The sequence below is a fragment of the Cryptotermes secundus genome, unplaced genomic scaffold (genome assembly GCF_002891405.2).
Source record: "Cryptotermes secundus unplaced genomic scaffold, Csec_1.0 scaffold1266, whole genome shotgun sequence".
Taxonomy (NCBI): domain Eukaryota; kingdom Metazoa; phylum Arthropoda; class Insecta; order Blattodea; family Kalotermitidae; genus Cryptotermes; species Cryptotermes secundus.
In genome coordinates, this window is record NW_019741993.1 from 2,562 (window position 1) to 14,992 (window position 12,431).

Consider the following 12,431-nt stretch of genomic DNA (forward strand, 5'->3'; position numbering starts at 1 on the left):
GGGGGGGGGGTGCTGACCCGACGGTTCTCTGGGCCATAGAGTGTACCGCAAATCCACCCAAACCTCTACCTTAACACTGCATCCCACCACCACCCTTCCAACAAGCAAGCTGCACTTTCCACAGTGGTGCATAGGGCTAGATCTCTTTGTGATCAAGACAGCCTACATGCGGAGTTGGTGCTCCTGGGGGATGTTTTCAGGAAGAACGGATACAACAACCGGCAGATCCACAGAGTTCTCAACCGTTGGCCCAACATCAGCTAGCCTGAAGATAAACCGGGCTCAGTCGCCTTCCTTTCCTATGTCAGGACCATATTCAACCGTATCAGCAGAGTGCTGTCGTGGCACAATATCAAATCAGTGGGTCTGCCTCCAAGCAAAATATCCAGTTTCATCCGGCCGGACAAAGATAGCTGGGACTAAGGACACTGGTGTATACAGTATCCCATGCGAGTGCGGCAAAGTCTATATTGGGCAGATGGGCCGCTCCATGGATTATGAGGTTGAAGGAGCATAAGCGGCACATCCATCTCGAACATCCAGACAAGTCAGCTGTAGCTGAACACAGCATCGATTTGGAACACTGCATTCAGCTTCAGAATACCTCCATCCTCGCCACCAAGACCTGATATATGGATCGCATCATTGGGGAAGCCATTGAGATTGAACTCCACCCCGAAAATATGGACAGAGAGGGGGGGGGTTTCTCTCAGCAAGTCATGGAAGCCTCTAATCTGTTCCCTAAGAAACCCACCGGGACATGACGCCAGATCCACAAGGCTACACAGGCCATGACTCACTAACATAGCAACCCCCCCCCCAGCTTAAGGGTTAGTGCCCTCCCTTAAACCTTGCCTTTCTCTCCCCCGACACAATATCATATACAAAACCCTGCTTCTGTCCCAGCCCCTTTCCCCCTCCCACTCCACTGAATTCCCATGTAGACTTGCCCCACCCTTCCTTCATTGCTCTCACATAGCTGTGTTTATTTCCAACACCAGTCTGCTTGTACTGGTTCTCGCGGTCTCTTCGCTTGCAGATTTTCTTATTTTTCCTTCTATCCTGAAGATGGAGGCGATACGTTCCTCCGAAACGTAGGTTAACACCACATCTACACAGTGCCACATCCCAGAAGACTGCTTTCTTCAATTTAAGTAGAGTTCTAAGAGTAACAATTGCCAGGCTGCCAGAGGGGTCTAGAGGTTAGTACTGCAGCCTAGTATTCAGGAGGTATCAGGTTCAATCCAAACTTCTACATTATTGTTTTTTTCATGTAAACATAAAGTTCACTCTAATATTTCTGCACATTTCTTTAAAGATTATGTTGAAAATTAACATTAGTTTTTTATTTTTCTTTGGAGGAGGACTTTGAGAAGTATAAGAGTATGCGAGCTGCAGAGGATACGAGTATGTGCACAGGCATGATGAAAAATTGTGCAATATGGACTTCAAATCTCATCAGCACAATAAAAAAGTGAGTTGTTTATTTGCAACAATTGCTTCTACAGTTCATTGTTCTTAATCTTCTTAATTGCTACTGTTAACTATGTATTACTAGTAGCTCTTCAAGCACTATGTACACATAGTAATTTGGAATGATGAACTTTAAAGTTTTATATATATATATAAAGCAAGAACTCTCATAACTTGAGTGATGTATTTGTGTGCAAGGAATAAAAGACTACTCACACTATATGTTGTAATGTGTTGCTGTTGAGAGTTGAAGTCCTTTATGCACATTGTCTCAAAACGCGCCATTTTTTGATGAGCCTGTGCACATGTCCTCTCCAGTGTGTAGCTGTCCTTACTTGCCACTGTGCTCTCCCCAACCTGCAAACAAACAAAACAAAATTAGAACAAAAACCCTCATAATGGGGTGAGAAGTTGCTATGGAACATTAGCATCTTTAAATACATTCATGTAATACAAAAATAGAAACATTACTAATACACATTTTGTGCTTCAATACTATTTAATATGTAAATCCCAATTTACCATATATCAGAAGGCTTTTCTAGATCATACTGTTTCAGAGAACATACTTGTACCAATCTAAGTAAAACAGACATGATAGATAATTCAGCCAAAATTTATCTAAGACTGGACCAATGAAAATCAGTCTAATTTACTTAATCACTGACTATAAAGTCAGTCTCCTCAGCCCATCCCTTAAAACAGATCACAGCTACAACCTTTCCAGTGCCTCATTCACAACTGTCCTACCATCAAATGGTAATGTAACCTACATAGGTGAAAAAGCATTGCTAAATACATGGTGCTATCCAAAAGTTCCTGAAATAAGTTAATAAAAACTATAACGTCCCCTTTGGGAGCGCATACACTGATCCCAGCATTTCTGCCACTTTTGAAATGCATCCTGGAAGTCTTTCTTTGTTAGGGTGTTTAGTACCGTCTGCATTTCCAATTGAATTTCCTCAACTGTATCAAATCTTCGCCCTTCAACTTGATTTTCATCTTGGGGAAGAGAAAGAAGTCGCATGGAGCTAAGTCTGGCGAATATGGTGGGTGAGGAACAACTGCCATCTTGTTTTTAGCCAAGAATTCCTGCACAATGTAAGCCGTATACGGTCATGTGTTGTCATGGTGGAGTACCCAGTCGTTCTGCGCCACTTCTCTGGACGTTTTCTCCTCATGTCCTCCCTCAAACGCCTTAGAACATTGCGATAGAACTCTTTATTGACTGTCTGACGAGGAGGGATGAACTCCTTATGAACAATCCCGTCAATATAAAAAAAAGAAAAACAGATCAAAATGGTCTTAATGTTGCTCTTAACTTGTCAAGCGTTTTTTGGCCAAGGTGAAGAAGGGCTCTTCCATTGTGACAATTGCTGCTTACTTTCAGGCTCATAGCCATAAACCCAACTTTTGTCACCAGTGACAACCTTTGAAAGAAAGTTTGGATCCTTTTGAAACTGTTGTTGAAGTTCCCTGCAGACTTCCAAGAGATGCTGCTTCTGTTCATTTTGCAGCAGTCGTGGCACAAACTTTGCTACAATCCTCCTCATGTTCAGTTCCTCTAACAAAATTCGTTGACATGTACCATAACTTAGTCCCAAGGTGTTACAGAGGTCTTGGATGGTCAGTCTACAATCTTGCAGAATCAGATCCCTAACTTTCGCGACATTTTCTGGTGTGATGCCAGCTGATGGCCGTCCCGAACGATCGTCGTCATCAGTCAATGTCCAGCCATTTTTGAAACACTTATACCAGTTGTAAGTTTGTGTCTGGCCTAAACTTTTGTCACCAAAAGCTTGCTTCAACATTCTACAGTGGTTTTCCCAAGTTTAAAACAAAACTTTATACAGACACGCTGCTCTCTCAGGTCAGCCATCGCAAAACCGCAAACTCATGGAAACACAACAATGGAAATATGTTCACCAACAATAAACCCAACCACTCAACTCGATGCCGCTTGCCACACTGATTCATGAAGGGTGTGTTGGGAGACACCTAGCGGTATTTCGATGTACTCATAACCATTCGCGTGCAAAATTCAAATTTCGGAAACTTTTTGATAGCACTCATAAATATTCAATTGCCATCTCAGCATGACTGACAAAAATGTAAGGCACACATCCTAATGCAGAGAACTTACTCCTGACCAAATGTGTAGATATGGTTACAATGTGCACTTAGCATGCCTGCTTCCTCTTCAAAAGGGCCTAGGTTCCATTCTTACCCTGAACATCACCTATTCTGAGATTTTTGTGATTTTTCTCAATTCCTAACCTAGTTATTTCAGGCAAATGTCTCCCACATCCCTTCTGATTTATAATTTACTATCCTACCATTTGACATTGTTTATTTAATGATACTGCCAGTTGCTTAGACTATATAGCATATAATGGTAAGGGTGACTAATTGAAAAACGTTGAAAACTTCAGTCAAGACAGTCTGTATCCCAGCTGAGGTTTGAATAAAATACTGAATACATGTCAAGTGTTACTGCCTGAGCTGACTCGCTTAGTGATGCTATGTTGTCTGAGCTTCTGATATGGTTGAACAAACCATTCAAATAATAAAAATCCACTATAGACTCTACATGAAGGTCATTTCTCCCTCAGAAAACTATTTCAGTAACATCACTATAATGCAGCCAGAGAATATTTCAACACAAATGTTCCAAATTTTGAATTAGCAATCTCATTTGGTCAGAAAACAAATTTGGAATTACGGAAGTTTTGGTCTTTGTCCATCGTCCAGTATTCTAAAAACTTCAGAACATGTTTCAGAAACTGGATCTGTTTCAATCAGGTGATGGTGGGGGGGGGACATCTACTCTTTCAGAATCTACTAAGATACAATTACAACGTTTACAGATTAATTTCATATTACGCTTGCATCTGGGAACTGTAGAGGCCCCACTTCTTGACATTTCATTCCATCTATCTTCTCTCCTGCTTCAGGTGGTTATCATGCGTTCACTGTCTCTTCAGATAATCTGTGAACAAACCAAACACATGTCTGTAATGTCAGAATGAAACACTGGTAAATCACAGTGCCCAATGAATAAACATACAGTGAAGTCTCATACAAAAATATTTTTATGTTCCCAGCCGAAGCCCAATATGAACAATGTACAGTAAACATCCAGAACTCTAATGTAACTGGAAAAAAGTTACAAATAAAATTTACTATTGTATAAGTTACTTCAGGAACAGAGCTGTGACATGCCAATATTCACTCATCACTTCTCCCACCTTCCATTACAGTATATCCAAAATCTTTCACCTATCAATCCACTTCATTGTCTAAGATAATTCGAAAACAAACTGAAGTGCAAACATGTTGTTTTGACAACCTCTTTATTATATATGTCACAACACAACTAATATCAAGATCAGACCATTTTTGGCCCTGCTACATGTTTCGGCTATTGATAGCCATCATCAGGCAAACACATGATTTACACACATATACACACACCACTGAACCGCAGCACCAACAAGATTGGATACAATATTATTAAAATATATAAAAACACTTGACGTAAAAAATACAATAAATCAAGTTATATAAAACAGAAGTATGATATAAAATAAGAATAAAATTCTTTTGGTGTTTTTACATCAACGTGTCAGTCATTGGTTTGTGATTTGCTTTTTGTTTCATTCCCACGGACAAGTTGGAATATTCATACTTATGCGTATATAAAATTGTGTATGAGCCTCGTAATGTAGATGTAGTAAAGTAAATTATAATATTAATCAGTGCCTCATCTCACAGAGTATTGTCCATACTGTAGGGAATGTAAACAATGACTGAAAAAAATAAAAAGAATGTTGTTTTGACTTCGAAACAGAAAATGGAAATGTTACAGGACTGGAAAAACGTGAAAATTGAGAGAGGACTGAGTTTACCTCATGCAACTGGGACACCCCACTTTCCATACATGCTGGATAACAGAGGCTATCTCTATAACAGGCTGTCGAGGCTCCCACATTTTCTAGACAACTGGCTTGCAGATGGCAGTGATGATGTCAGCTTTATGCGCCAGCCGCCCTTTACCCCCAGGAAGATTCCTAGTACTCATTTCTGTTAGAAGCTGAGTCAACCCCAGGGCCATACTGTTGTAACCTACTGGCATCATTCTAAAATATTACCAACTATAATATAAATTTCAATTCCATTAATACTCAGGACTTAATGCCAATTTTGTGACTTATACCCATTTTTGCTGTAACTGTTCTGAGAATTTGTGGCAAGGAATGTTTAGATAAGAGTTATTAGAAAGATCTTTGATAGCCGGTGTGGTATATGAATCGCTTTCCTCTCCCACCAGTCCAACTGAAGACACCTTCCAGAACGTTCTCAATCTGTAGAACAGTGTGAAAGCTTCAAGAAAAATCCCAATGCGGAAGGTTCTGGAAATATTACATTATTAGAGATTATTTAAAGGCTGATTTCGGATGGCGCTCATCAGAGAGAGAGATCAGGTTGTGTGTGCAGCCATAATATTCTGTGTATTCAATGTAATCACTGGGTGTTGTGCACAGTTGTGTACAAGAGCAGCTGTATCATTGACCTAAACTAATTTGTAACATCCTGTAGTGTTGTGATCAATAAATCAAGTTCAACCGTTTCATCAGCAAAGTGTGGTCCAGTGACTTCTTCAAGCAAACCTCTCTCATCAGAGCAAGGCCCATTAAGCCCTGAGCGGAATCCTCATGCGCACACCTCCCTTTTTCCATCCACATCACTCGTAATATTCTTCAACATGGTTTTAAGATCATGTGGCACTCAACAAAAGGACCAGGGGTGAGTAGAGAGAAGAGGACAGTTAGAATTAGATTCATCAACGGTGGCTACCCAACTTAACCAAAAAATGGAAGAGCAGTTAAACTGTGGCTGGAAGGATTAAGTCAACTGAAAAATCCAGTGACACTGGGAATCAAACCCATGACCTTCCGGTTGTAGTACAGTGCCTAAATCAACTACGCTACCACGCGCCCCTCTACTGTATTATTATTTTAGTGAATTTCAACTCATATTTACTGTACAAAATTTCCAGCCTTTGGAACATGTAACTCAATTTAGCAGACTGTGGTTGAAGCAAAACCACATGTTCTTCTTTTTCCTCTTCTGTAAATCATTATTACGCAACCATTCTGTTTATTTCATGCCATTAATTTATAATTATATATGGTACATTTTATAGGAAGATGAAAGTTTTCTTGATATAATTTTGTATAATCCTCTGTAGTGTAATAAAATCCATTCCCCAGACACTCATTAAAAAAGGAATTTCACTGTTTCTTTTGCTCCAACACTCTTTTTGTAAGACTGCCTCACTGCCATTAATGTTCACTCTTTAATATACCTCTACTGTTGCAAACCTAATCACTATACAGACAGAATTTATTTTTTATGTTCCATTGGACCAGTTACTCCGGATACAAAATGATGCGTCAGAGTTTACATCATTATTTTATATGCTGAGAAGCTCTCTTGTCCTTTGTGAAGACAAAGGCCTTCACAGAGGTGATCATTTAGACCAGGCATGTCAAACTCAACTTGTACAGTGGGCCACCTCAGCTCTATAAATAATAGTCGAGGGCCGCACTTCAAAATAGAAATATATATTAGATTTTGATACAAGGAAATTTAATTCTATTTATTATTTAGGAATAATTTCAATATAATTACCTAAAGTGGAACACTTATATTTTGCCCACAAATCAAACATGTAATTTTACCTTCTATTTCACAACAGAAATAAGCGATTTCCCATTTTTCTTGAAAAACACGGCGCTCACTTTCAATAGTTCTTGTTTTGCTACTTGAATTTTTGAAAGTGACATTACCCTTTAAAAGTTACTGTACATATACAAGAAAACGCGTAGTTGATAATTTAATGTTTAATTATAACTTTTACACATTCATCACAATGTAACATCAGCTGTGTGAAAATGAACTGAATGACAATGTACAGGAGACTACAGGACTAGTAGGAAGGTGTATCTTGTCTCAATGGTCATAAAAGTGAAAGTTTGCTAGCAGCCCATTAGACAATGGCTGGGGGCTGCAACCTAGTTTTGAAGGCAGAAATCCCTTGCACTTGTCTGTCAGTTGCCACCCCTTCCTTGCATTCTTACTATGCCTCCAAAAGGGATTCTTGGAAATACTTGGGGTGGTGAGGCTGTGCTGATTTTAGTGCACTAACCTTCTGAAATACAATAGTTTGTCCTTCACGAACTTTACAAACCGTTAGTTGGACAAACCCTTCTGCAATTCTCAGAATCACTTTTCCTGGAGCCTGCTAATTTATGTCTGCATAAGACTTCTTGTCTTCTGGTCTGTTGGAAAATTGGCTTTACAAAAAATATTACTAAATTTTAATATTGATTTTAATATCAATTAGCTATAAAAGTTGTGGGGCCGCACTTTGTGGCTATGGGGGCCGCATGTTTGACATGGCTGATTTAGACTGATATCTTCTGGCTTACGACAAAGCTGACCTAGTATGTGGTTACCATTTCAGAGGAAGATGTTGCCTCTATCTTCAGAGTACTGTGTGGGAAGAGAAAGAAATGCCCCAGAAACTAAAAGCAAAAAAATCTACAGGGTTAGTCCACTGCACATCATCACAATCGTACATCCTTCTCCAAGCAGACTGATTTAATCTGTTTACAGTTTATTTAACACTGCTGCCAACAGCAAAGAATTCAGTGTATGGTTATGGGACCTTTGTCCTGGGTTACTACTTTAATGTGGTGAGGTGGTCTGTGTGTACTGATCACTCTGAACTATGCTAGGGGATGTGTAAGCTCCTGGTAGTGTCACCCATGCAAGACAGGCCAAATGGTAAGAGGGTAGCTCCTGGTCCTTCAGGTTGGGGGTTGAACATGAGGCTAATATCCTCACCTCACAAAATAATACAAAGAAACCAACCACCATTGCCAGATGAAAAATTTTTAGAAACAGCTGTTGCATATGTGGAAGTGAAGGTGGGTGCATTGTTATAATTGTGTGATGGTCATGTGCATTCCGTAGTTATAGAGTACAGCAGGAAGGCGTTTTACGTATTTTTTCAAAGCTGTGGACTGGTTCGCAGTGTCTAGCCAGCATAGTGCACAGACTAAACAAATTACTGTGTGGTCTCCCTTCCACATGTGAGTATGGTATGAAGCACAGGCTGGCGATCCAGAATGATTCAAATGTGAAGGTCTGACAGCGAGAGAGTACACATCATAACTTAAGACAGAATAGAGCACAGCGAATGAGCTGGGGCTACCACACCTGTAGAGGGAATACTATAGTGCCTGTATATTTTATCAAGAAGTCATTATTTTCATAATAAAATACTGATCTAGGTAACCTTTCTGTTGTCACCTGTTAATTAACCCCGCCACACATCGAATCCACTAACTGCTCAGCGAACCTGAGTACCCTTGAAATACTAGGATACAACAGAGCTGAGGAAAGGTTATTAGGATGGTAACTTAGAGCCTGCTGCTTGGAATGTGCTAAGTTTATTCTTGTCAACTGAAATTGGAATTATAGAAATGCAACACTGTCATTGCAGTAGTTCACGAAGTTAGATAAAATGGTGAGGTAATAACAGATATAGGGCATTTTACTAGGTTTTATAGCAGAAGTATGGATAAGTATACATCTGAGACAGGATCCATATCAGTAGCTAATCCAAAGGCCGAAACTTGGGTCAGCATACCCAAAAAGTACTTCCACAAGAGTGCATGGCATGTGAAGCTATTCACATATGATGATATAGTGGGGGGATACACAGAAGGTGGAGTGCGAAAAACAGGTGTGGCCAACTTGTACTAAATTAGCATGATTTCATCAATATGGATGGGACAAAAACCCCTAGGTTGTTGCCCTGGATATTTTGTCAGTCCCTTTCCATGTGACCAAAACAGACTGACAGAAGGTGGTCCTGAAATCCAAATCTGAAACACCAGGTACCAAATTGCCCTGGAGAGTGACATCCCTGGCAGCCTAGTATCCAAGATAAAGTATTTTTATATCCTTGTTTAAAGAAGTGAGTTCACAACACTAATATGAGTTGGGTAAAGCCAGGGAACTATAAGCCTTGAACTGCTTCTGCGGGGTAACTGTGACTTTCTTAGGTCACGTGTTACAGGTAGTAATGACATCATCCTCAAGGAAGTTGGCTGAACTACAGCTCTGTCTTTGGTGGGGACGCATCATGGACCAGGGACGCGTTGGGACACAGCTTTGGAACACCTCCTTGTGGTCTCGCTGGGCAATGACAGTCTCGGGGTCTGGATTAGTATGACCTGCCAGGACTGGCGGCTAAATTCCCATAAAGGGCAATGGCATAATGACTCTTGGGTATCACTATGGTCTACCTGGGATGAATTCGGGTGAGCACTCATGTGGAGGTAGCTTCGGCTACTTGAGTTGTCTCCCTAAGAGTACCGATAAGATGCCGCAAGCCTTCAGGCTCAACACTCTAAAATGGTTTGACCAACCCATGTGGAGGGGTGGGAATGGGGGAGCTCATAGGCCACACCCAGGGTCAACTCTCTCATGCACGTTTCCCTGGTCGCAACCTCAAGACTAGCTGGTATCACACTCCCATTGATCATCTGGGATACCCCTCTCCCCCTGAACAGGCACTCTAGGTCCTGGAGGTCTGTGAGGGTCTTATTCATAACAGGACCAAACCACCTAAGCCAAGGTGTGAGGCATCGTGCCGAGGGCTGCGTGGCACTGGGGTGGTAGTTAGCCAGTGTCTTGAACGATTCCCCGGGGCACCAGGCAGCATGCCGTTGTATTTATGCCTTCCACCTGTGTGGGGCGCTGCAAGTGGTGACCTTTTAAATCCCCATGACTCGTAGGACCAAAATGAAAGGAACCAAATCAAAAACCGGTTGTAAGGACCTTCAACTGAAGAGGGATTCCCTTCCAAGTTGATCCCTACGAGAAATGCTTCAGCAGGGGGCTGGAAGCGCTGGTGAACACCTGCAGCAGGAGAAGGACTGGGACACCTAGTCTCTAGAGTAGGTGGACCCCATCTAGCGAAGAAGGCCTTGTCTGGATGCGCTAGACATAAAATTAAAAAAAGGCAAGAGCTGGGGCAAGCAAAGCAGGAACTGGGGGCAGTCAGCAACCTGGAAATACAGGTTCACCCAAGCAGGGAGAAACCCCCACCAGGACCTTTTAAGAGGCCAAGGTTGGAAGGCAGTATCCCAACAGAAATGGCCAGAGCTCCAAAAAGGCTCAGGGACTCTAAGGGACCAGGGACTTACAAGGAGGCTCTGACCAATATAAAAGTAGCTATCTTCAAGGAAACTTATGCTGAGGATAAGGTTAACAAAGATGACCAGAACTCCATTCCGGAAGCACTGGGGGAGGTGTTATGTGGGACTCCAAAGGGAAAACTACCACAACTGAAATCCTACATACTGGAGGGTGCACTTATTTACACATGTGCGGATCAACAGTCTGGTCAATGGCTCATCAAAGGCATTGACAACTACAGGCCGAAATCAGGGGCCAGGCTGAAGGCTAGTGATGCCAGGAACCTGCCCAAGCCCGTTAAAGTGGCTCTCCAGTTTAGGGACAAAGTTGCCCAGAATCAGGAAACGATTATTTTTTTTAAAAAATATATTTCACTCTGGTCTTTAAACTTTACTTTTACTTTATGTGAGTTTATTGGACTTTGGATCCAATTTCTTTCATTTAAAGATAACTGAGATCCATCTTCATTATTTCGCATGGGGTTAGTATCAGCCTCAGCTGGACTCTTTGACGTCCTCTAAAAGTAAATCTATAATTAATTTCGCAGTCTTCAGTTTCTTCTGGGCACTGAGAAGTTGGTTTTCCAACGTAATACATCTTTCACAACATTCAGCTCTTTTTTCATTTATTTCACTAGAATAAAGTATAGACTCGTTGCCTTCCCGCACTCCTACGTCCGCCATGTTGTATGGAGCTTTACCACTAGTTCTCTTATATAATCTGATTCTTAGCCCTGGTGTAACCTGTCCCTGCCTGTCTCCAATTCTGAACAATGTCAGCTTCTCTAAACCTTGCATTTAACTCATCCAAGTGAAATACTGTGCATACTTGTAAGGGGCCTGCAGTCAGCAGCATAGCCCAGCTATAAAAGCATTCTATATCAAATGAGCTACATACCTTTAGTGATTGGGACCATAATAACTGGTGCACAGTTGAGGAGAACTTGAGCAAATATCCTGTGTGGCTTTCCGTGCTAAGAAAATGAGGTGATCCATCCCTTGGCACAGCAGCTTCTCTGCCCAGAACTGTTAACAAAGAGTTAAAGGTCATTCTTAATTCTTAATTTATTTATATTCCATAAGATCTTTACAATGTTGTGAGAACAACCATCGGATATAGGAACAGTCAGATAAAAAATCATTGCTTTACAAACAAGCAGATTGTCAAAATACAAAGTAGAAAATACAAACATAATACATGTAAAACACATTTGTCAATAAAAATAAAATGAAAATAAAAACGTATATTGGTCATAATAAGAACATCACAAGAAACTCCAAAATCATACCTTAATATGAAATCATATGAATTAAGCTAATTTATCAAAATGTAAGAACACACATAAGAAACAAGTCTAAGCTGTATACACACCATATTTGTATAGTTAAAATTTAAAGAACGAAATTTTATAATATACTTACAGATAAACATGAAAATATACATGTCATACCGAAGCGTAGGTACCCTACAGAGGATACTCCAGGTTGCGTATAGGTTCTCGTGATCACAGGACAGGGCGAGCAGGGGAGGACAAAGAAATCAGCAAGGCGGAAATACCCAAACAGAAATAGCCAAATCAATTATTAACAAAGAATAAATATAATATATTAACAAAGAAAGAATACAAACATAATGTAAATACCTGTATCAGAATGATTGCAGAGTTCGCTGTTCTAAGATAG

At 40.7% G+C, this 12,431-nt stretch overlaps 1 long non-coding RNA gene across 4 annotated transcripts in view; it reads right to left on the reverse strand.

Annotated features, from left to right (window-relative positions):
- Positions 1–1,129: 1,129 nt before the first annotated feature.
- The window catches only part of LOC111872976, a 20,475-nt gene continuing 9,173 nt past the window's right edge, over positions 1,130–12,431 (reverse strand). For 2 of the 4 annotated variants that reach the window (XR_004513962.1, XR_002844326.2), the window contains exons 2-4: positions 11,647–11,774; positions 4,357–4,462; positions 1,130–1,830 (exon numbers count right to left, since the gene is read on the reverse strand). This is a non-coding gene — a long non-coding RNA (uncharacterized LOC111872976). Of the gene's footprint in view, positions 1,831–4,356; positions 4,463–11,646; positions 11,775–12,170; positions 12,318–12,391 lie in introns of those variants that run through there. The other 2 variants (XR_002844325.2, XR_002844324.2) reach the window with 2 other exon arrangements.